Source organism: Manis javanica, chromosome 1 (genome assembly GCF_040802235.1).
Source record: "Manis javanica isolate MJ-LG chromosome 1, MJ_LKY, whole genome shotgun sequence".
NCBI lineage: Eukaryota > Metazoa > Chordata > Mammalia > Pholidota > Manidae > Manis > Manis javanica.
The window spans coordinates 67267162-67293524 of record NC_133156.1 but is presented as its reverse complement, the minus strand read 5'-3'; positions in this window follow the sequence as shown (position 1 = coordinate 67293524).

Genomic DNA, 26363 nt, shown 5'->3' with positions numbered 1-26363 from the left:
CTGTCTTCAATATGTTTCAGGCTTTCTTTCAAATAGTTGAATATTTTATAATTTCCATTTTAAGGTCACATATTTCTGTTTCTTGGGAAGTCTAGTAATTTTAATTGCATGTTAGACAATGTCATATTAGACAGTATGAATATCACATTGTTCATGGTCTCTATTTTGCTGTCCTCCATTAAAGATTGTTGGAATTTGTTCCAATAAGCCATTGAGTTGGTCCCTATGCAGGCTTATTCTTCATTTCATTAGTAATTCAATCTTTCAACAAACCATGACCCCTCAGATATCTCCATTGAATACTTCAAGTGTTTAACAAAGACTCTTCATTCTAGAGGGTCAGAATTTACTAACTCCTATTCTGTGTGAACTTTGGAAATTGCTCAACTTAAAATTCTGCAGTCCTTTTAAGCTCCGTATTGTGGAATTGCACTATAAATGTGAATAAACTAATACTAAGCAAAGACTCAAAGCAACAGCTATGTAGAAGTCTTGGGATTTCTTCTGTGTAACTACTATCTCTTCCAAAAAATGTAGCCTAAAAGCTTCCAGCTTCCTGAGCCTTCATAATCTCCAAAATCCATTTACTTTAATCAGCCAGACTTCCAGGCTTTATTGTTTTTACTGCCTTTAATCAGTCACAAAATTACTTCCATGCAAAATTCCACAGTTAGTGTAGGGCTCATCTCATTTCACTTCTCACAGGGATCACAGTTCTTCACTGCTCTTTGACTGTTGTCTGAAAACTGTTTCCTTTTCACCCAAGTTTTACAGTAGTATACAGTGGGAGGGTTAATTCATTTGTTGTTGTTTCATCAATGGCCAGTGGTGGAAGTCTGTGCACATTAGTTTTAATTCACACCCTGAAGTAGATGATTGAAATACATGACTCATTAATATACACAACAGATGGTTATTAGCATTAAAGAGATTGTAACTATGAGGGGCAGATCTAAATACCATAAGAGCACTGCTACCCAGAACACTTACTAATTAGCATAAAGCTTGTTGATTTTATTTTTTCATTGTTTTGAAATAACTTGCATTCAAATGTGTATTTAATGGGTATATTTACCTTTGGATATAATATTTTCTAGAGACTGGTATGGTAGGCCAACAGACTAACATTTTCAGTGACATTGTATGCCCAGTCTTGTTTTCATTCCTATGTTCTCTCACAAAATAGGAAATTGAAGACTTTACAGCATTTTCAAACTACAAGCTTTATTAGTCATGCTGTAGATATATAGGTGCTTCTAATTTCAATGTATGTTTCTTGCAGAGGGCTTAAGGAAAAGATAGACGGTGTGCCATTGACTGTAAGGAGCATAGATTGTGATTATTCTTGTGACTATTTGCCAATAAATCTTAAGATATATGGTAGAATCTATCAGACATATTTGATTGCAAGCAACTTCCTGGTAGCAAGGAAATAACTCACAAGTGCCTCTAACAGTTGTTTCTTACAAAAATAACTTGATAATTATCAGGGTCCAAATTGCTTAAAAATACCGCTACAGTTGTAGATAGATTTATCATTATCTATCTCTATCTATTGTCTGATATATTATTTATGTGTATATATACACACACACACACACACACACATAAATAATTTAATAATTAAAAATATGATGCCCATATTCCACCACTAGGAGTTACCACTTTTCTGGAGAGACATGCACATCTAAATTTTTTTAATCTCTACAGGTTTTCTGGTACACAGCCAAGACTGAATATAACAAAATCTTCTCAAGGGACCTAACAGACAATGTAATTTGATTTTTTTTAACATAAGAAAGATGAATCAAAAGGATTGTTTTTAAGTACTCAACCAGATTGCATCAAATTTGTTTTCTAGGAGCTTCCAACCCATTTCCTTTTTTTCCTCCACCATGCTATTCACATTCTTAGAATTTATAGATTTATTACTGAGGAAATTGATTAGAGATGATGCTTCACAGAAAACAATTGTTTTCTACATGCATTTAGTTTCCCTTTTGAATCTCATGTTAGTGTCTTCATCTTTTTAGGTTATTTTATATGTAAAGTAAGAGTAACAGAAAGAACAACATCTTAGGTTTTAAATGCCATTTTTGAAAACACAATTTCAGTTATATCTTGCTGCTTATTTTCAATTTACATAACAAGGATACATGAATTTGTATTGTGACTCATTGTCATGTAAATATATGAAGAGTTCATAAATTTAAATGTTTTTCAGACATCTGTTTGACCTGTTGTGGGAAGTTTTTCCTCAGGGGGAACACATCTACACTACATTTGATAGCATGACACTTTCTGCATCTTATTGTCATATTTTAGGAAAGGAAACAGCAGCCTATCACTGTGAGAACAGAATGCCAACAAAGTTGTAAAACTCTAACTCAAGTTTGAAAAAAATGGTTTAAGTTGGGCATGTTTTTCAAAGCTCTAGCTTACTGAAATGTGAGTTTAGAAAATAAATGTGCTGCACAGTAAAAATGGTAAACCTGATTCTAACAGAATAAAAATTCTAACAGAAGATACCAGGAAAGTTTAGTGTTTTGTTCCATTTTAACATTAATTCATGATATTTGGATGTACGCTTACTATTTGCTTGTGAATTTCAAACCAATAGCAAGACAATCTTAATACAAACACTTCATGTTAAGTCCTGAAAATATGATGAATATTCAGAAGGTACTGACAAGCAGATGGTCATTCTGGATATTTTAGTTAACATTCTTGACTGTAAGACTTTTGTGTCAAGGTTCAGAAAAAAATTATTTTAATCGGTTTGAATATATAAATATCAAAAAGAATGTTGATAGGAATTCAGAGAGACACTGAACCATAATCTTAAGTTTTGTGTCAGTAAAAGCCTAGATGAATAGTTTAATGAATAATTAAATACATTTGAAAATTTTGAGAATTCAAAACCTGAATAGGACTGAAATTTCATCAATACTTGGTACCCTTTTAAAATGACAAACATGTGTCCTGGACTTTTTTTACCTTTAAAAAATTATATTGTAATATACACGTAGAAAAACACACAAACTATGAGTGTACAACTTGGTATATTTCATAAGCTGGATACATTCATATAACCAAGGACGGATTACAAAACAGACATTACCTGAAACCCAGAAACCTCACATTCCCTTTCAATCACAATCAACTTTCAAAACCAGCTTCTCACAACTCAAACTAGTTTTGCCTGCTTTGGTACAGTAGATATGGAGTCTGTGAGTATGTATATGGGTCTAACGGACATCATTATATGTGTGATCTTTAACCATATTTTTGTGTATAGTAGTAGGACATTCATTTGCCACAGCTTTTTCTTACCAATAGACTAAAGATTAGTGAAAAAGTTTCATTCTTAGAATTTAGACCCAACTTATGCAGTAAACAACCAAAACAAAGGTGAATACAAAGATCTTATTGCTATCACTTAAGAAATATTTCCTATGCACTGTAAGCCTTTGAAAGAAAAGTTTTGAGATAGTTTTGTTCAGAAATAGGAGGTTTAAATACAGTCTTTCATAAAGCCATCTTGATACTAACTAAAAAAATGTCTTATTTAAAATTATTTTTTTAAAAGACCAAAAAATATGCAACCCTTCAAAACTTAAGTCAATACTGCTATTTCCATCATTTTAAATGTCAGTCCATCACAGAACATAAAAGTGGTTCTGTGTCTACTAACTGGAAATAATGGCTCAATGGGGTCATAAACAGTTATCCTGTATGAATGAAATACTGTTATTTTTAATTGTTCTAATGGAATCTTGTTTTGATTTTGTTCCCCTCTTAGAAATGAGGTATTTTTTAAGATTGGCATTTGCCAGAGAGTAAAAGTAGTTTTACTGGCTGCAAACACACACTTACAAATTATGACATATTGATGGCATGAAAAAGTGCACTTTATTAGCTTTGTACTTTATAACATGATAGATCCCCAAAGTATCTAATGAATGTCATTCAGAAGCATCAGATCTTGAACTTGAAAATATTTATGTCATTTTTAGTGAAATGTACTTTGTAAAGTTCCATAGAATAGTCTTGGTTTAAATAAACATTGTATTTTACTCTATTAAAAATAGATGTTTCTTTGAGTTTTCAGTTGTAATGTTCTTGCTTTTTGCCATCTCTGGCAGAAGTTAACTGCCTTGTTACCTTACAGTTCTGACACCTATCTACTTGTTTTTCATATAACAGATATTTAAAATATGTTTTTTAGACTATTGAGAACATTTATCATCGTTGACAGAAAATATTTTCACTTTCCAGATTATGAAAAACATTTGGGAATTTGAAGTGGTGTCACCTAATTCACTCTGGACATTTAATTCTGCCAAAATCATACATGGCACTGCTGAAATGATTTTAAAAGAATTCTATAGCAGGTTGGGAAGCACTTCAGTTCCACATTAGAGTTTTCAACAACAGTGTTGCCCAAAATTTAAGGACATTTTAAGTTTTCTTTCATTATGTCCACCAAATATATTTACCTCATAGTTTTAAACAAAAGAAATGTCATTTTTCATTCTTTAATAGTGTTTTTTAAAAACGACTTTTTAAAGAAAAAGGCAGTATTATGTCCCTCATGGCATACTTAACATTCACAAATGTGTGAAATAAATGTAGTTTATCATACTAAGGTTAACTGAAATCTGAAGTAATTCAATCAAGACTGAAAGAGGGAACACTTTTTTAAAAGAAGGAATGAATAAAAACATTTTAATTGCAAACATTGTTATAGGCTTGGCCTTTTGCCTACCTTGTATAATACTTCAGGATTAACCTTTCTGATATCTGTGTTAGAATTACCGAAACTCATACTTTCGTTAATTTTTAGAATTAAATTTGGGATATTTGGAATTCTATTTTTAGAATGGTTTATCAAGTTTGTCATTTTTATTATAAACATACTAAAAACAAATGAATAATTTACATTATAGTTAGTGACCACGGCCTTTTCCAAAAGCAACTGAAGCTGCAGAGAACACCTGTGCAGCAGAGAACACCTGTGCAGCAGAGAACACCTGTGCAGCTGCCTGTGCTGAGTGACGAATTCTCCCGGCAGATGAGCCCAGACCAGAGGCTAGCTACCGTTAAGGGAACCTGGGGGAGACTCTTCTGTATTCTGTGGCTATTGCAATTTCTTTTGAAAATGAAGCCTGCCCAAACTTCCACTCGAATAGCTGGTGCAGGGAGTACCATATCCCATATAGAGAACTTTTCTCCACAGCACTATTTCTCAGTTTGAACTCTCAAAACAACACTAATCCTCATGCCTCCCCAAACTACCAATTCACAATTTCCTGTATCTTTCTCCAATTTTTTCCTATTTCTAATGGAAACATTCTAGTCACTCTTACCTCTCATGTCCCCATACCTTCACCACCAACTGACTCTTAACTGGCATGTTTAGTCCAGAGAGCAGTGGGGTTGATCTTTGCAAAGAAACATGGGAAGTTTTCTTTCTTAAAAAGCAGGAGAGACAAAAGTAATATGTGTCTATACATTAATTGATCTCAATTCTGTTTTATACCTAATTATCTTTGTAGACCCCAGCAAAGCAGCAAAAAATGCCTATTTGAGGTAAAAAACTCAACTACACACTGGGCCTGGGCCTGTGACAAAGGAGTTGGGTTCTGTTGCAGGAATATAAGCTTCAGGTCTCTCCAAGACTGGGGAGCACACGGTCTACTCCCATGAAGACATGCACATTCGATTTTACTGTCTACGTTTTCATCACATGAAACAAGACTGCAAGTCAGACAGTCAGCCTATGACCCCTGGTGGAACAGTTACAGTATGGGCTTACAGGGAGGGAACATTTTGAGTTGTCTTTATAGAATTTAAATTACCTTTGGGCCTTGTGAATTTGTCCATTTCAGAAGGTGATTAATATGAGTACATAATTCATATTGGTATATAGATATCATATATGTTGAACTGTGTCTCTCCAGAATTCCTATGTTGAAGTGCTAAATTCAATGTGACTGTATTTGGACATAGAACATCTGAGGAGGTAATTTAGATTCAGAAAGGTTGTAAGGGTCTCAGTTCAACAGTTTCCATACAACAGTTTCCATACATAGAGGAAAGACCACGTGAGGACACAGCAAGAAGGTGGCCATGTACAAGCCAGGAAGACAAGTCTCACCAGAAACCAATCTTGGCAGCACCTCTATCTTGGATTTCTATCCTCCAGAACTGTGAAAAAATTAATTTCTATTGTTTAGACCACCCTGTCTGTGGCATTTTGTCATCAGCTAGAGCAAATACAATTGTTATATGAATTAAACAATGCCATCTACCTAAAACTAGTAATATAAATAAAAGGAATCAATCTATTCAATTGATGATAAGGAGGATTTTAGCTATATATTATAGCCTTACTCTTCACACCTATTTTTACTGGTTTGAGTTCATTTCCTTTCACACGCTTCTGAAGTGCCTGCCACAGAAGTGCTATGGGCATAAAGGTTCTTCTAATGTATCTTGGGGCTGGAAACAGAACACTTGCAGAGAGCAGACATACCAACATGGAAATAAACTCTTTTTAAGAGTTTTTGCAGTAAAGATGCTTCAAGAGGTAAAAGTCTTGCCACTTGCCACCCTTATTGCAGAAAAACTTTGGTGAATTTTCTGTTCACAGAACACATAACACTTTTTTTTTCCCATAAATACTAGCAGTGTTTACATTCCTAACTCACTAAGAAGGACAAAGGACCTGGTTAGGAAAGAGCAGTAGAGGTCTCTCCTGTTTGTCTAAAGGAGCAGAAACTTTTTGTCCCACAGACCCTCCAGCTAACAAAGAGTCCTCCAGGCAATTCCCCCAGGGGGAAATCTTGGTCTTCCTTTTTCATTGCCTTGGGCAACTAGTTTCATACAATGGTTTATTTACAGAGAAATAGACAATCATTCAACTTTAAACTCCATTTGTATTTAAGGAGTTTCCTTATTGCACAATTTTCTTTCCCTTGGAGCATCTCCATTAAGCTCTAAATTGAATTAGAATAAACTTACTCACCTGTCACTTGGTCACTACTTACTTTCATGTGTAGTGTTGTGTGGATCTCTAACTTATTTCTATAAAGTGAATGATTGCATGCTTTGTAATCAACTCTTCATGAATGCCATATTCTTATGACATTAGTATTTACAAAATGCCATATGAACAGGAATTAATCTTGATAGCATGAAACATTATTTTCTTTGTTGCATGTAAATCTCAGTCAAGAATACATACATGATGCTGGTTCAAGATGGCAACAATAGGTAAGATCCTGAACTCACCTTCTCCCATGGACATATGGAATAATTTCCCTTAAAAAGAAAAAGAAACTAAAAACTAGTTGAGGAGCTTCTGTGCATCAGACAAATGAGAAAAACAAAACAAAACAAAACATCAAAACAGATAGGAGAGGTTGAGACACAAATCTCACCATAAACTCCACCCCAGCATTGTCACCCATATTGGGAGCTAACTCAAAATCCAGAGCTTCACCCTAAGGAACAAAAGGTTTGAACTCCACTTTGGGCATCCCAACTTTTAATATCTGCACCTGAGATGAATCCCCAACACACGTAGCTTTGAAAAACAGTGGGGCTCTTGTATGCACGACCCAGAGGCAACAGCAAACTGAGAAAAGGTTCTTACAGAGCTTGCATGCTCAGACTCGCTCACTCCAGGGCAGAAGCAGCCTATCAGGAGGTACTCAGATTTCATGTGAAGAGGTTTATTTATCAATTTTAACACATCAGCCTAAGGGACAAGCATATAGTTTACCTGCTGTGAAATTCTCTGGGATCAGAGTTTGGAGGCACTATCTTTGTGCTCTTCCTCCGCCTGCTCCAGCCAGTGGGTGCCCTCTTCACGCTCTCCCTCTATCTTTCCACAGCTCCAGTATGTCCCAGAAAGGAGCTTATACCCTTGTCTGGCACTCTGAGTTCTGTGGCTACCACCAGAGACGACTCCCCATCGCCTGGCTCTGGTGGCCGGCAGGGCTTATGTGTGTGAGTCCCACAGGAGTGTAACAGAGGAAGAATTCTTAAACAGCTGCCACCCTTAGAGAACAGCAAGAAGCAACAGAACCAGGACCTTAGTTTTTCTATGAAAGATGCTCATTAGTTTATCACATTTGCATCTGAGATGCAGGTTTCTAATTAAACACATACCTAAGGTATCCTTCCCAGAAACTTAGGTGGGCAGGTGCTGTCTTGATGCTCTTCCTCTGATGTTATCCAGACCACCAGTGTCTCTCAGACCAGAGCTCTAAATGCATCTGGTGCTCTGATTTTTATATTTGGTGCCCCAGGCTTTATAGCTGCTCCCCAGGGCTTGTTCCTTAAATACCTGCCTGGCTTTGGTGGCCAGGGATTTTCCATTCCTGGGTCCAACAGAACTATAACAATTGTAGAGCTGGTTCTCAGCAGGCTACCACCCTAAGACAATGCACAACAGCAGACTGAGACACACCCCCAGTCTTTCTGTGAAAGAGGCCAATTTGCTTGTCCTAGAGTATCAGCTAGAGCAGCAGGCTTCAGGTTTGGCACACATTTAGGGGCCATATAATAGGGAACATGGGCTGGTAGATGCCATATTTATGCTCTTCCTCATTTTCCCTATAGCTCACTGGCATCTCCCAGAAAGGAGCTTATGCACTTGTTTGGAGCCATGATTTTTCCAAGAGGGGACACCTCTGTATCACCTGGTTTTGATGACCAGCAGAGCTTATCCTTTCAGTCCACAGAACTGTATATATTTGTGTATTTTAAAAGCTGCTACCTGAGATTCTGGTTTTCAATTAGTCTGAGTATAGGTGCTGACTGAAATCCTCCTCTTTGGAGCACTGACAAGTTTTGGTACACCTTCAACCACTGTGATCTATTAAAAATAGAATAAGCTGTTTGGGCCATTACAAAGATTTGAGAGACAACCAATAGTTAGGGCAGGGTTGGACAGTATGTTTCATCTCCTGCATGAGGCCACTCCTTCAATATGGGGAGAGATGACTGTTTTATTTAATGCACAGGAACCAATACAGAGAGCCAAGTGAATTGAATAAAGAGAGGAATATGTTCCAAATAAAAGAACAAAATAAAAATCTCAGAAAAAAAAACTTGATGAAATGGAGATAATAAATTTACCTGACAAAGTGTTTGAAGTAATAGTCATAAAGATGCTAACCTAACAAAACTGATGTTACAGTAGGAATTTCAACAAAAAGACAGAAAATATAAGAAAGTACCAAATAAAAGTCACAGAGCTGAAGAACACAATAATTGAACTGAAAAATAAACTGACAGAGTTCAATAGCAGATTATATGAAGCAGAAGAAAGGAGCAGTGAACTCAAAGACAGGGCAGTGGAACTCACACCATCAGAACAGCAAAAAGAAAAAAGTATGAAAAATAGTGAAGAGAGATTAAGGCACTTAAGGAACAACATCAAGGAGTATACCATTCATGTTATAGGGGTCCAGAAGGAGAGAGAAAGAGAAAGGGGCAGAAAATTTGAGGAAATAGTGGCTGAAAACTTCCCTAACTTAGGGAAGGAAATAGTCAGATCCAAGAAACCCAGGGAGTTCCACTTGAGATAAGCCCAAAGAGAACCACACCAAGACACATTGTAATTAAAATGTGAAAAGCTAAAGGAGAAAATCTTAAAAGCAGAAGGAAAAAAAGAGCTATGCATAAGGGAATGCCCACAAGACGGTAATGATATCTTTCTGTAGGAACTTTGCTGGCCAGAAGGGACTGGCAAGTTATATTCAAAGTGCTGAAAGAAAAAACTTCCAACAAAAAATACTCTACCTGGCAAAGTGATCATTCAAAATTCAAGGCAAGATAGGAAGTTTTCCAGACACGCAAAAGCTAAAGGAGTTCTCCATCACTAAACTGGCCTCATAAGAAATGTTAATCAGAAAATTCCTAGAAGAAAACATCTTAACCCTTGTGATGTCAGTGATTCAAACAAGTTATGTTTAAAAAATATCAGACACAGGCAACCATACGAGGAACAAGAGGGTATCAGGAACTCAGAACTGTAGTAATGGTATGTGTGTACATTTACTACACTGTCAGACTATAGGTAGAACTTCCTTGTAGGAAAGAAGATCTAGAATGACAATATTTTGACCATTAAAATGCAATTCTCTTTTAGTAAGACTTTAAGTTACTGTGAAGAATTTAAGTCAGGCCAGAGAAGAATAATTTCATATTGATTCAATTACTCCAAAAGTAGGTCTAAAATCACTTCTTATATTATAAATCTTTGAATAGGGATATTTAGACATACAGTAAGTAGTACTGACAATTTTTTTTCATTTGTGGAAAGTATCTAGTATCTAAAATGTTTTTCAAATATATGCTATACTCTCTTTAAGAGCATTATTTTCCTCCAAAAATGACCACTAAGAATAATAACTTGTACTTTTTGGAATGCTCAAAATGATCCAGACACTATATTAATTGGATATTCCCAATACAGCAGACTTGGTATAAATCAGTGGATTACAGATAAAAGAATTACAGCCTCATAATGTATTTAAAAAAGAATCTCTAGGGAAACCAAAGACATCAGGGAACATAAAATCAAGGGCATAATTGGAAATTTTAGCTTCTGACACCTACAGCTATGAATTTAAAAAAAATTTTATTAAGGTATTATTGATTTACACTCTTTTGAAGGTTTCACATGAAAAAACAATGTGGTTACTACATTTACCCATATTATCAAGTCCCCCCCATACCCCAATGCAGTCACTGTCCATCAGTGTAGTAAGATGCCACAGATTCACTATGTGCCTTCTCTGTGCTACACTGTTTTCCCTGTGAACCCCCCACACCATGTGTACTAAACATAATATCCCTCAATCCCCTTCTCCCTCCCTCCCCACCCACCCTCCCACACCCCTCCTCTTTGGTAACCACTAGTTCCTTCTTGGAGTCTCTGAATTTGCTGCTATTTTATTCCTTCAGTTTTGCTTCATACTCCACAAATGACGGAAATCATTTGGTACTTGTCTTTCTCTGCCTGGCTTATTTCACTGAGCATAATATCCTCTAGCTTCATCCATGTTGTTGCAAATGGTAGGATTTGTTTCTTATGGATGAATATATTCCATTGTGTATATGCACCACCTCTTCTTTATCCATTTGTCTACTGATGGACACTTAGGTTGCTTCTATATCTTGGCTATTGTAAAAAGTCCTGCAATAAACAAATGGGTGCATATGTCTTTTTCAAACTGGGCTCCTGCTTTCTTAGGGTAAATTCCTAGGAGTAGAATTCCTAGGTCAAATGGTATTTCTATTTTTCGTTTTTTGAGGGACCTCCATATTGCTTTCTACAATGGTTGAACTAGCTTACATTCCAACCAGCGGTGTAGGAGGGTTCCCCTTTCTCCACATCCTCACCAGCATTTATTGTTCTTAGTCTTTTCGATGCTGGCCATCCTTATTGGTGTGAGGTGATATCTCATTTTAGTTTTAATTTGCATTTCTCTGATGATTAGTGATATGGAGCATCTTTTCATGTGTCCATTGGCCATCTGAATTTCCTCTACAGCTATGAATTTGAGTAGTGGCAAGGCATGAAGGATAGGATAACATTCTATAATCCATTCTATCAGATTTTACTCTTTTAGTGAGTCTGTGCTCCTGAGCTATAAAAGGTATGTACAGTAAAACTGATGAGGATTTTTCCATCCTTTCATTCTTGCTGTAACTACTCATTTCCACTGTTCCTTTTTTCTTGAGCTGTCATTATTAAAACCAAGAGACAAACTATTTTAGCACATTTCTAAAAATCCTTTTTCACTTGGCACATTAATTCATGTGGTTAATGATGCAGTATAACACAGTGATTAAGAACTTGGTGTTTATCGTCAGATTTCCTGTTTCTATGTCTTGACTCCACTACTTACTACTAGCATGACCTTCTGCAATTTTTCTCATCTATTAAATGGGGGATAATGGTTGTAATAACAACAATAATGATAACTTCACCAAGTCTGAATAAAGATTAAATCTCTAATACAATTCATGTAAAGTCAGTGATTCCAGGGATTCAGAGGAGGGAGGGAGTAATTAATACATATAGCTATGAACTTTAATTACTAAAAACATATCAAATTGGTTCATTAATTGTATTTTCTGTCCAACTATTCTGTAAACATAAAACTGCTCTAAAAATTTACTGTATTTATTAAAATTATGCCTGCAGATTCATATAAAGGGCAATATTTGTACTAGAAGACAGAGGTAGGGGAAGACTGGTGTTGTATACATTAATAACTGATGGTCATCCCACCAACTAAAGAAAATTCCCATCTAACTCTCATCTAAGTTTCATGGATTTGTCTCATTTTTCTGTTGTGGTAGTTCTTGGTTAGGCACTACCCAAGTATAGGAATGTTTGCATGAGAAAAAAATTGTAAGAGGCAGTAAAGAATTCTGTAGTAAAAGAGAATTCTCCAAGTCAAGCTGGTTTCCATAGGGAATTCTACCAAACACTTAATTACTCCAATTCTTACTCTATCTCTCCCAGAAAACAAAAGAGAAAATACTTCCCAATTTATTTTATGAAGCAGTATTACCTGAAATAAATAAATGTTGCCTAAACCAAAGACATTACAAAAGTAGAAAACTACAGACTAATATCTCTCATTGAATAGAGACATAAGTATCCTGAACAAAATAATAATAAAGTGACTCCAACAATATCTATAAAAAATATATACACCATAACCAAATTGATGTATGTTCAAGGGATTCAGAGGTGGTTCAATAATTGAAAAATCTATATTTCATATTAAGAGTTCACAGATAAAAAAATCACATGGTCATATCAGTCGGTGACAATCATTTGATAAATTCAACATAAATTTATTGTAGGTTTCATTTATGATAAAAACTGTCAGATAATTAGAAATAGAAGGAAACATCCTCAATTTGATAAACATCATCTACAAAATATGTAGTTATTATCACAATTAATGGTGAAAGACTGAGTGCATTGCCTGTGAGACGGGAACCATGGCAAAGGCGTCTGCCCTCACCGTTGCTACAGCAAACATGTGTCAATCGCATTTCCATATACTAGCAATGAGCACAAAGACATCAACATTTAAAATTGTATTTATAATCACTCAAAATTGAAATAGGTGCAAATCTAATGAAACATGCAGAGCACAATATGCTGAAATTATGAAACACTGGTAAAAGAAATTAAAGATATCCTATTTGAGAGACATATCATACTTACCATTTAGAAAATTCAACATAGTAAATCTTTCCAAACTGACCAAGATTTAAGACAATTCTTTTCAAAACACCAAAAAGATTTTTTTATAATTAGACAAGATTATTCTCAAGTTTATATGGAAAGACACAAGCCCTAGAAAAGCTGAAAAAATTCTGAAGAATAAAATGGGAGGGATTACTGTGCTTGATTTCAAGACCTAAGATCCACACTTATCAAGACTTTGTGCTCTTAGAGAAGGGACAGATACATAGAAAAATGGAATGGAATAGAGGACCCAGAATAAAACCCACAATGATGTGACAAACTGTTTTCGACAAAGTTGTATAAATGATTCAATGAAGGAAGAACAAAATTTTTAATAAATGGTGCTGGAGCAATTGGATATGCATAGGTAAAACACAAAACTAAATGTAAACCTTACAGCCTATTCAAATATTAATTGTAAAGGAAAAAATGATTAAATGTAAAACAATACAAATTTTAGAAGAGGCGAAAACATGTAACTAGGGTACAGTGAATAATCAGAATTGACACTAAAGCACAATTCATTTAAAAAATTGACAGATTAGACTTCATCACAATGAAAACCTTTTGCTCTCTGAAATACACCATTCAGAGGCTAAACATATATATATGCATACCTCAAAACTGAACAGTGTAAAAATCTAGAAAATGGGCAGAAGACATAAAGAGATATTTAACTCAGAAGATGTATTAGAAAATAAATAAATGAAATGAAAGTAGGTTTGACATCACAGGCTACAGGGAAATACAAATTAAGATCATGATCAGATATCACTGCACACCCAATGAAAGAGCTGAAATAAGAAATAGTGACAGTAGTAAATGTTGGCAAAGATGTGGAGAAACTGGTCCCTCAGAGATTGTGGTGCATATGTAAAATGGTACATCTACTTTGGAAAATAATTCGGTAATTTCCTTAAGAACTAAAAGGACACTTACTATAAATGCCAGATATTGCACTCCTGGACTAGAGAAGTGAAGGCTTATGACCACACAAAGATCTTTATGCGATTGTTTACAGCACTTTGACTTGTAATAGCCCCAAACTGGAAACAGCCAAAATACCCCTCAACAGGTTAATAGTTAACAAATAGGGATGCATTAACACCATGGAACACTATTTGACAATAAAAAGGAAGAACTATTGGTACTTACAACAGCTTGGATGGAGCTCAAGTGCATTTTCTGAATGGAAAAAAAAAAACTAATCTGAAAAGTTCACATACTGTATGTTTCCATTTATATAACATTTGCAAAATGATGTAATTATAGAGATAGAAGACAGATTAGTGATTGCCAGGAGTTAGGTATGGTAGAGGGGTTGGTGTGACACTGTGGGGGGATCTCTATGATGATGGAAGAATTCTGTATTTTCATTGCAATGGTTCAATAAAATGCATACAAGAAGCAATGTATTGTGATCAAAGTCAGGGAAAACCATACACACTCTGTCAATTTCACTTTTCCAATTCCAATATTGCATTCCACATATGTAGGAAGTAAATACTGGTGAAACTGAGTAAAGAGTGCAAAGAGTACTATCTTTGCAACTTGCTGTGAATATGATTATTACAAAATATAAAATTTTTAAATAGTAAAGAAAACAACCATGATACACTATAATACTAATATGTGACTATTTGCAAAACTATTAGATTTAACAATGTCTTAGGCCATAGTTTCATATCCTGACATATCATAATGGGAAGTCAATATTTAATATCCAAAATTAATGAATCAGAAGATAGCAGCAGAGGTGCATGTTATTTCACAACATTCCGAAGTATAAATTCCATAGAAAATAGCTGAAATACAGAAAACGGTGCTTCTGCAAGTGAGTAAAGGAGAAAATACGGAGGAGAGGAGCAAAGAACATCTGATTCTTTTAAAAATTAAATTGCTCATTATTTACACTTAAACAATGAGTATGTTAATTTTTTTTAAAAAAAGGAAAAGAAGTACAGACATGTTTAATGTTAAGCATTTGAAGCAATTAACAGGTTACCTGATTTTTAAGAGAAATATCCACATAAGAAACCAACATAAAACTAATTGGAAACTACTTTCAGCTGTGGCTTTACTTATTAGTGTGTATTTCAAACACTTTTACATATATTACTCAATACCGGCATTTATACATCTTGAATCTGTGATCAATTTTACCTTGACAAATTGACAGATTTTCAATGTATATTTTTACTTTAAGAATTAAATGATATGTCTTTTTGAATATGAGTTGTTTTCTTTGCATAAATTCCTAGCAGTGGAATTCCCGGGTCAAATGGTATTTCTATTTTCAGTTTTTTGAGGAATCTCCATATTGCTTTCCACAGTGGTTAAACTATTTTAGACATATGCAGCCCTTTGTTTATTGCAGCACTATTTACAATAGCCAAGAAATGGAAGCAACCTAAGTGTCCATCAGTAGATGAATGGATAAAGAAGAGGTGATACATATACACAATGGAATATTATTCAGCCATACGAAAGAACAAATCCTACCATTTGCAACAACATGGATGGAGCTAGAGGGTATTATGCTCAGCAAGATAAGTCAGGCAGAGAAAGACAAATACCAAATGATTTCCCTCGTTTGTGGAGTATAACAATGAAGCAAAACTAAAGGAACAAAACAGCAGCAGACTCACAGACTCCAAGAAGAGACTAGTTGTTTACCAAATGGGAGAGGTGGGGGTTGGCAGGTGGGGAGAGAGGGAGAAGCTGATTGTGGGGTATCATGGTTGGTGTGTGTGGGGTCACAGGGAAGACAGTGAAGCTCAGAGAAGACAAATAGGGACTCTGTGGCATCTTACTACACTGATGGACAGTGACTACAATGGGGTTTGGGGGGTAACTCGATAATAAAGGCAAATGTAATAACCACATTGTTTTTCTTGTAAAACTTACATAAAAGTGTATATCAATGATACCTTAATAAAAAATAAAAATAAAGAATTAAGTGATAATAATTTATTTTAAATGGCTGACATGTGCAGTAGCTCTGGGTTTTGAGGAAACATTCTTTGGATCACTATCACGTCCTCCTATGTTGTTATTGTTTTATTCTTTGTGTTTGTTTCCCTTGCAATGAGGATGCTGATCATTTGGACATGAATAGGGTCATCTCTTGAGGTTCACAGGAATTGTGAAGAGTTGAGGATTATGGCCTAAGATGAAAATATCATTAGTTACATATCTTATATCATTCATACAGCTACATCATCCTGGTCTGTTAAGTCTTACATTGTTTAAGTAATAATTACTCAGAATTCATTTTTTGATCCTGTAGATATATGGAAACTATCCCAGTTACTGAGAAAATGAATAATAAAAGAATCACATTTCACTGGGAAATGCCAAGTTGAGATCATAAAAAAAAAATCACCCAAACAACCATGTGAAATATAGATGAACTACATGCATCTTAAACATAATTGAACATTTTCTCTATAAAAATCACATTGTTACTAAATTATTCAAAGAAATTTTTTCTCAGATTAATTTTAAATTACTTTGAATGAGATTGAATATATATGTCAATACATTTCTATATTCTATAAAGATGTTTTAATTATACAATGGTTCCAATGAAGACTAGAAATTAACCCAGAACTCACCCAGGGGATGATTTTTTATTTATAGAATGACTTATTTATTCTCTTCTTAATATCTCTTAAGTCCCTCATTAATTTTCCTTAAGCTTAAAATTTGAAATGGTGTTGCAGTATCCTAAGTTCATCTCCAAGAGGTCACCAAGATTTTAATACATTATACTATGCCCCAAGCTAATTCTAAGACTATTAAGCACATTATTTCAATATTGCTAAAGCACATAATGAACTGTGTTAAACACTAATCAAATATTTAAATAAATGCATTTTACTGGAGGATGGAATTGCTAAAACCTTTGCTTAGTTTATGAATCCATTGATTAAATCAACTGATAATTTTTGATTGAGCTATTTGACAGATTCTTTAATCAAAAACTGTTTGTTAAACATCTATGTAAGGGCCATGAGAATATTTTCTACTATGTTAGGTGCACTTTTTTCAGATAAAAATGTGTTCTGATTAAAAAGTTTAAAACTTCAGAAATGTAGACATTTATATAGAGAACTTGTATATTCTGTGAAAAGGCTTTTTTTCCTTTTGGTATCATTAATCTACAATTACATGAGGAACATTATGTTTACTAGACTTCCCCCCATCACTAAGTCTCCCCACAAACCCCATTACAGTCACTGTCCATCAGCGTAGTAAGATGCTGTAGAATCACTACTTGTCTTCTCTGTGTTGCACAGCCCACCCCATGCACCCCCCTCACATTATACATGCTATAATAATGCCCACTTTCTTTTTTCTCCCCCCTTATCCGTCCCTTCCCACCCATCCTCCCCAGTCCCTTTCCCTTTGGTAACTGTTAGTCCATTCTTGGGTTCCGTGAGTCTGCTGCTGTTTTATTCCTTCACTTTCTTCTTTCCTCTTACACTCCACATATGAGTAAAATCATTTGGTACTTGTCTTCCTCTGCCTGGCTTATTTAACTGAGCATAATACCCTCTAGCTCTATCCATGTTGTTGCAAATGGTAGGATTTGTTTTCTTCTTATGGCTGAGTAATATTCCATTGTGTATCTGTACCACCTCTTCTTTGTCCATTCATCTACTGATGGACACTTAGGTTGCTTCCATTTCTTGGCTATTGTAAATAGTGCTGCGATAAACATAGGGGTGCATGTGTCTTTTTCAAACTGGATGGCTGCATTCTTAGGGTAAATTCCTAGAAGTGGAATTCCTGGGTCAAATGCTATTTCTATTTTGAGCTTTTTGAGGAATCGCCCTACTGCTTTCCACAATGGTTGAACTAATTTACATTCCCACCAGCAGTGTAGGAGGGTTACCCTTTCTCCACAACCTCACCAACAGTTGTTGTTTGACTTTTGGATGGTGGTGATCCTTACTGGTATGAGGTGATATCTCATTGTGGTTTTAATTTGCATTCCTCTGATCACTAGCGATGTGGAGCATCTTTTCATGTGTCTGTTGGCCATCTGAATTTCTGCTTTGGAGAGCTGTCTGTTCTGCTTCTCTGACCATTTTTTAATTGGATTATTTGCTTTTTGTTTGTTGAGGTGTGTGAACTCTTTATATATTCTGGGTATCAACCCTTTATCAGATCTGTCATTTATGAATATATTTTCTCATACTGTAGGATGCCTTTTTGATCTATTGATGGTGTCCTTTGCTGTACAGAAGCTTTTCAGTTTGATATAGTCCTACTTGTACATTTCTGCTTTTGTTTCCCTTTCCTGGGAAGATATGAAGAAGTTGCTCATGTTTATGTCCAAGAGATTTTTGCCTATGATTTTTTCTAAGAGTTTTATGGTTTCATGACTTAAATTCAGGTCTTTGATCCACTTCGAACTTACTTTTGTGCATGGAGTTAGACAATGATCCAGTTTCATTCTCTTACATATAGCTGTCCAGTTTTGCCAACACCAGCTGTTGAAGAGGCTGTCATTTCCTCATTGTATGTCCATGGCTCCTTTATCATATATTAATTGACCATATATATATTTGGGTTAATATCTGGACTCTCTATTCTGTTCCACTGGTCTGTGGCTCTGTTCTTGTGCCAGTACCAAATTGTCCTGATTATTTTGTAGCTGAGTTTGAAGTTGGGAATCAAGATTCCCCCCACTTAATTCTTTCTTATCAGGATTGCTTTGGCTATTCGGGGTCTTTCATGGTTCCATGTGAGTTTTAGAACTATTTGTTCCAGTTCCTTGAAGAATGCTTTTGGTATTTTTATAGGGATTGCATTGAATCTGTAAATTGCTTTAGGCATGATGGCCATTTTGACAACAGTAATTTTTCCTAGCCATGAGCATGGGATGAGTTTCCATTTGATAGTGTCCTCTTTAATTTCTCTTAAGACTGGATTGTAGTTTTCAGGGTATAGGTCTTTCACTTCCTTGGTTAAATTTATTCCTAGGTATTTTATTTGTTTTGGTGAAATTGTGAATGGAATTGTTTTCCTGATTTCTCTTTCTGCTGGTTCATCATTACTGTATAGGAAAGCACAGAGTTCTGTGCATTAATTTTGTATCCTGCAACTTTGCTGAATTTCGATATTAGTTCTAGTAGTTTTGGAGTGGAGTCTTTAGGGTTTTTTTATGTACAATATCATGCCATCTACAAGTAGTAACAGTTTGACTTCTTCCTATCAATCTGGATTCCTTGTATTTCTTTGTTTTGTCTGGTTGCTGTGGCTAGCACTTCCAGTACTATGTTGAGTAACAGTGGGAGAGTGGGCATCCTGTCTTGTTCCCGATCTTAGAGGAAAAGCTTTCAGCTTCTTGCTGTTAAATATGATGTTGGCTGTGGGTGTGTCATATATGACCTTTATTAGGTTGAGGTACTTGCCCTCTATACCCATTTTGTTGAGAGTTTCTATGATAAGTGGATGTTGAATTTTATCAAATGCTTTTTCAGCATCTATGGAGATGATCATGTGGTTTTTGTCCTTCTTTTTGTTGATGTGGTGGATGATGTTGATGGAGTTTCGAATGCTTTACCATCCTTGTATCCCTGTGATGAATCCCACTTGGTCATGATGTATGATCCTCTTGATGTATTTTTGAATTCAGTTTCCTAATATTTTGTTGAGTATTTCTGCATGTATATTCATGAGGGATATTGGTGTGTAGTGAGAAAGGAAAAATCATGGTTGGGTCTTTGGTGAAATTGTGAATGGAATTGTTTTCCATTCTTTGGTTGGGTCTTTGCCTGGTTTTGGTATTAGAGTGATGCTGGCTTCATAGAGTGAGTTTGAAAGTATTCCCTCCTCTTCTATGTTTTGGAAAACTTTAAGGAGAATAGGTATTATGTCTTCTCTGTATGTCTGATAAAATTCCATGGTAAATCCATCTGGTGTGGGGGTTTTGTCCTTGGGTAGTTTTTTGATTACCAATTCAATTTTGTTGCTGGTAATCGGTCTGTTTAGATTTTCAGTTTCTTCCTTTATCAGTCTTAGAAGGTTTTATTTTCCTAGGAAGTTGTCCATGTCTTCTAGGTTTTCCAGCTTGTTACTATATAGATTCTCATAGTATTCTTTAATGGTTCTTTGTATTTCTGTGGGTTCTGTCATGATTTTTCCTTTCTCATGTCTGATTCTGTTGCTGTGTATAGATGCTCTTTTTCTCTTAATAAGTCTGCCTAGGGGCTTATCTATTTTGTACATTTTCTCAAAGAACCAGCTCTTGGTTTCATTGATTTTTTTCTATTGTTTTATTCTTGATTTTATTTCTTCTCTGATCTTTATTATGTCCCTCCTCCTGCTTATTTTAGGCCTCATTTGTTCTTCTTTTTTCAATTTCAATAATTTTGACTTTAGACTATTCATTTGGAATTTTTCTTCCTTCTTTAAATAGGCCGGGATTGCTATATACTTTCCTCTTAGAAATGCCTTCATTGCATCACACAGAAGTTGAGGCTTTGTGCTGTTGTTGTCATTTGTCTCCATATATTGCTTGATCTCTGTTTTAATTTGGTCATTGATCCATTGATTATTTAAGAGCATGTTGTTAAGCCTCCATGTGTTTATGAGCCTTTTATGCTTTCTTTGTACAATTTATTTCTAGTATTATACCTTTGTCGTCTGAGAATTTGGTTGGTAGAATTTCAATCTTTTGGAATTTACTGAGGTTATTTTGGTGGCCTAGTATGCAGTCTATTCTGGAAAATGTTCCATATACACTTGAGAAGAATGTGTATCCTGCTGCTTTGAGGTGTCGAGTTCTATAGATGTCTCTTAGGTCCATCTGTTCTAGTGTGTTGTTCAGTGCCGCTGTGTCCTTACGTATTTTCAGTCTGGTGGATCTGTCCTTTGGAGTGAGTGTTGTGTTGAAGTTTCCTAAAATGAATGCATTGCATTCTATTTTCTGCTTTAATTCTGTTAGTATTTGTTTCACATATGTTGGTGCTCCTGTATTGGGTGCATATATATTTATAATGGTTATATCATCTTGTTGGACTGAGCCCTTTATCATTATATAATGTCCTTCTTTATCTCTTGTGACTTTCTTTGTTTTGAAGTCTATTTTGTCTGATACTAGTACTGCAACACCTGCTTTGTTCTCCTTATTGTTTTCATGAAATATCTTTTTCCATCCCTTCACTTTTAGTCTGTGTATGTCTTTGGATTTGAGGTGAGTCTCTTGTAAGCAGCATATAGATGGATCTTGCTTTTTTATCCATTCTATTACTCTGTTTATTTTGATTGTTGTATTCAGTCCATTTACATTTAGGGTGATTATTGAAAGATATGTACTTGTTGCCATTGCAGTCTTTACATTAGTGGTTATCAAAGGTTCAAGGGTAGCTTCTTTACTATCTAACTGTCTAACTTAACTTACCTATTGAGCTATTATAAACACAGTCTCATGATTCTTTATTTCTCTCCCTTCTTATTCTTCCTCCTCCATTCTTTATATGTTAGGTGTTTTATTCTGTACTCTTTAGTGTTTCCTTTGACTGCTTTTGTGAGTAGTTGATTTTTTTTTTTTTTGCCTTTAGTTAGCATTTGGTTGGTCTGCTATCTTTGCTGTGATTTTATTTTCTCTGGTGACATCTGTTTAGCCTTAGGAGTGCTTCCATCTAGAGCAGTCCCTTGAAAATATCCTGTAGAGGTGGTTTGTGGGAGGCAAATTCCCTCAACTTTTGCTTGTCTGGGAATTTTTAATCCCTCCTTCATATTTAAATGATAATATGCTGGATACAGTATTCTTGGTTCAAGGCATTTGTGTTTCATTGCATTAAATATATCATGCCATTCTCTTCTGGCCTGTAAGGTTTCTTTTGAGAAGTCTGATGATAGTCTGATGGGTTTTCCTTTGTAGATGAACTTTTTCTCTCTCTGGCTGCCTTTAATACTCTGTTCTTGTCCTTGATCTTTGCCATTTTAATTATTATGTGTCTTGGTGTTGTCCTCCTTGGGTCCCTTGTGTTGGGAGGTCTGTGGGCTTCCATGGTCTAAGAGACTATTATCTCCCCCAGTTTGGGGAAGTTTTCAGCAATTATTCCTTCAAAGACACTTTCTATCCCTTTTTCTCTCTCTTCTTCTTCTGGTACCCCTGTAATGTGAATATTGTTCCATTTGGATTGGTCACACAGTTCTCTTAATATTCTTTCATTCCTGGAGATCCTTTTATCTCTCTGCCTCAGCTTCTCTGTGTTCCTGTTCTCTTTTTTCTATTCCATTAACAACCTCTTGCACCTCATCTAGTCTGCTCTTAAGTCCTTCCAGAGATTGTTTTATTTCCCTATCCTCCCTCCTAACTTGGTCCTTTAGCTCTTGCATATTTCTCTGCAGGCCCATCAGGATGATTATGACCTTTATTTTTAATTCTTTCTCATGAAAATTGGTTAAATCTATCTCCCCAGGCTCCCTCTTGGAGGTTTTCTCCATAATTCTGCACTGGATCAAATTCTTCTGCCTTTTCATACCGATAGAGATAATCGTAGGCAGTTGGCACATGTGTGTCAGCTGGGAGAACAAAGTCCCTTATCCTGCTTGCTGATCATCTTGCCCTCCTCTGCTTCCTGTACTAGTTACCTACACACAGGGAGCAGCTTTCAGTTTTATTTCCTGAGCCACCGCAGGTGGGGCAGCCCAGAACCTGTGGGGAGTGGCAGGTGCGCTGGGTGTGCTCTCCTGTGACAATGGTGACCCTTTGTGCCCTGTCCCAGCTTCCTCTGTGCCAGGCAGCTGCACGCCGGTGGGGCCTCTGAGTTTGGCCCGGGTGGTTGTGGAGGAGGCTCTGGGTGGTGGCTGTGGGTGTGGCCACTCTCAGGCTGCTCCCCTGCTGTGGTGGGACCGCTCTCAGGCTGCTCGGCCACTGTGGTGGGGCTGTGCTGGAGGGGGAATGGACAGGAGGCTGTTTATCAGTGTGAGGGGCTTCAGAGCTGAACTGCCGCTCAGGGGGTTTGGGTGCCTTATGTTCTCCCAGATTCCCAGCTGCTGAGCCAAGTGTGCTGGGATGGTTCTGTTCAGCTGTGAGGCCCCTGTCCCTTTAAGACTTTCAAAAAGCATTCGCTTTTCTTTTGTCCTAGGGGCACCAGCTGCGAGGACCCGCTCGCAGATTTCACTGTTCTGTTTCCCTAATATCCAGTGCACCACGCACGATGTGTGTGCGGTCATGGTGCAGATGACTAGGGCTGGGTATTTAGCAGTCCGGGGCTCCCACTCTCTCCCTGCTCCAGCTCCTTTCCTCCCGCCAGTGAGCGGGGGTGGGGGGAGCACTCGGGTCCCACCGGGTCACAGCTTGTGTCTTAGCCCCTTAATGAGGTGCTGAGTTCTCGCAGATGTAGAGGTAGCTTGACTGTTGTACTGTATCTTCTGGTCTCTCTTTAAGGAATAGTTGTCTTTGTTGTACTTTCAAAAACATAAACATGATCTACTTCTTCATGAACATATCTTCCCTGGCAAGGGAAACAAAAGCAGAAATGAACAAGTGGGACTATATCAAACTGAAAAGGTTCTGAACAGCAAAGAACACCATCAATAAAACAAAAAGGTACCCTACAGTATGGGAGAATATATTCATAAATGAAAGATCTGATAAAGGGTTGACATCCAAAATATATAAAGAGTTCACACACCTCAACAAACAAAAAGCAAATAATCCAGTTAAAAAATGGTCAGAGAAGCAGAACAGACAGCTCTCCAAAGCAGAAATTCAGATGGCCAACAGACACATGAAAAGATGCTCCACATCGCTAGTGATCAGAGGAATGCAAATTAAAACCACAATGAGATATCACCTCATACCAGTAAGGATCACCACCATCCAAAAGTCAAACAACAACTGTTGGTGAGGTTGTGGAGAAAGGGTAACCCTCCTACACTGCTGGTGGGAATGTAAATTAGTTCAACCATTGTTGAAAGCAGTAGGACGATTCCTCAAAAAGCTCAAAATAGAAATAGCATTTGACCCAGGAATTCCACTTCTAGGAATTTACCCTAAGAATGCAGCAACCCAGTTTGAAAAAGACACATGCACCCATATGTTTACCACAGCACTATTTACAATAGCCAAGAAATGGAAGCAACCTAAGTGTCCATCAGTAGATGAATGGACAAAGAAGAGGTGGTACAGATACACAATGGAATATTATTCAGCCATAAGAAGAAAACAAATCTTACCATTCGCAACAACATGGATGGAGCTGGAGGGTATTATGCTCAGTGAAATAATCCAGGTGGAGAAAGACAAATACCAAATGATTTCACTCATATGTGGAGCATAAGAACAGAAGAAAAACTGAAGGAACAAAGCAGCAGCAGAATCACAGAACCCAAGAATGGACTAACAGTTACCAAAGGGAAAGGGACTGGGGAGGATGGGTGGGAAGGGACGGATAAGGGGGGGAAAAGAAAGGGGGCCTTATGATTAGCATGTATAGTGTGGTGGGGGGATGAGGAGGGCTGTGCAACACAGAGAAGACAAGTAGTGATTCTACAGCATCTTACTACGCTGATGGACAGTGACTGTAATGAGGATTGTGGGGGGACTTGGTGAAGTGGGGAGCCTAGTAAACATAATGTTCTGCATGTAATTGTAGATTAATGATAACAAAGTAATAAAAAAATTATATATATGGTTTTGGGAGGAGATTTCTGCTGCCCTATTCATGCCACCATCCTGGCTCTGCCACCAAAGATACTTTTAAGATCCAAAAAAATATATACTGTAAAAATATTTATTTATAGTCATTACCCGTATTGGTTTGCAGAAAAAGCAAAATACTGTATTTTAATAGCAAGAAATACTAGACACATTTTAACTGGCTTCTGGAAAGTTGTACTGATAAATTGAATTCTCTATGATAAAGAATTAGAGAGAAAGAAGTGGGTAGCTCCAAAAAACTGACTTTTATATATTTAGTGTTGAATTAAGGAAGAGTACATCACACATTTGTTAACTAGTTCCTTAAAATTTTTTTTTTTCATCCATTCCACACACATTTCTTAACAATTTCCATTGTTTCTGGCACTGGGATAGGTCTTGAGAATACACATCTTTATCTGCCATCCCAGATTTCTAGTGAGAGAAATATGAACTTGTTTGTATTTTTTTACCATTCAGAGTATATTTATAGTTATTATCTATTCTTAAATTATTATGTGACAGACATATAAAATTTCCCTCTGAATATTATGCTTGAAAGAAAAGAAATAGGTGAGAGTAATCATCTAAATAAAACATTTTTTTTGGCATTTACTTGACCTTGGAAATATGGAAATATTAATCTTGACTGTTATTTTTGAGTTCTTATATGAGTACCATAAGAACTCTACCACATCTCAGTCTTAACACAACTCATTTTGCCTAAATAAAAATGATTTTGAGCTATATTGTCAATTATTTGAGTAGAGATTTATCTGCATGTTGAACAATATCTGACATATAATGCATGTTAACTAGATTATTATTAAATCTTTGGTTTTCACATGCACTGAGTTAGTAGGAGGTAAGTGAAAGCCTTGGAAGAGATTTTTATTAATGAAAATATGAATTCATCTTACTTATAACATATTAGAGTATCTTATTAAATGAGCATTATTTTCTATTACTGAATATAAGCCAAAAGAAGTTACATTGCCTTTTTAGTAGAAATGTGTTTTATCAGTGAGGTTACATTTTTTAAAAAAATAAAGGAACAGGAAATAAAGATTAGAGAAGAAACAGATCAAGGCATAAGCAAAATTGCATGAATCTTACTGACTCTTTGAGAAATGGAATTACTGTCAGGTCAAGCTCTTTGTTATGGCCACGTTTCCCTGGGTGCCCAATACCAATTTTCCAGATTCCCTCCTGTCCATGTCCATCAGTATAGAGAGACTCAGATGTGTTGGAACTGCACTGTCATATGGTAGTCACCAGGCACCTGTGACTATTAAGCATTTGATATGTTTAAAATGCCTACTAGCCATTCTACATGAGATATCAAGAAGACAAGCTTATATGTCTTGAAATAATTTCTGTAGGAGGCCAACAAGAAGAAAC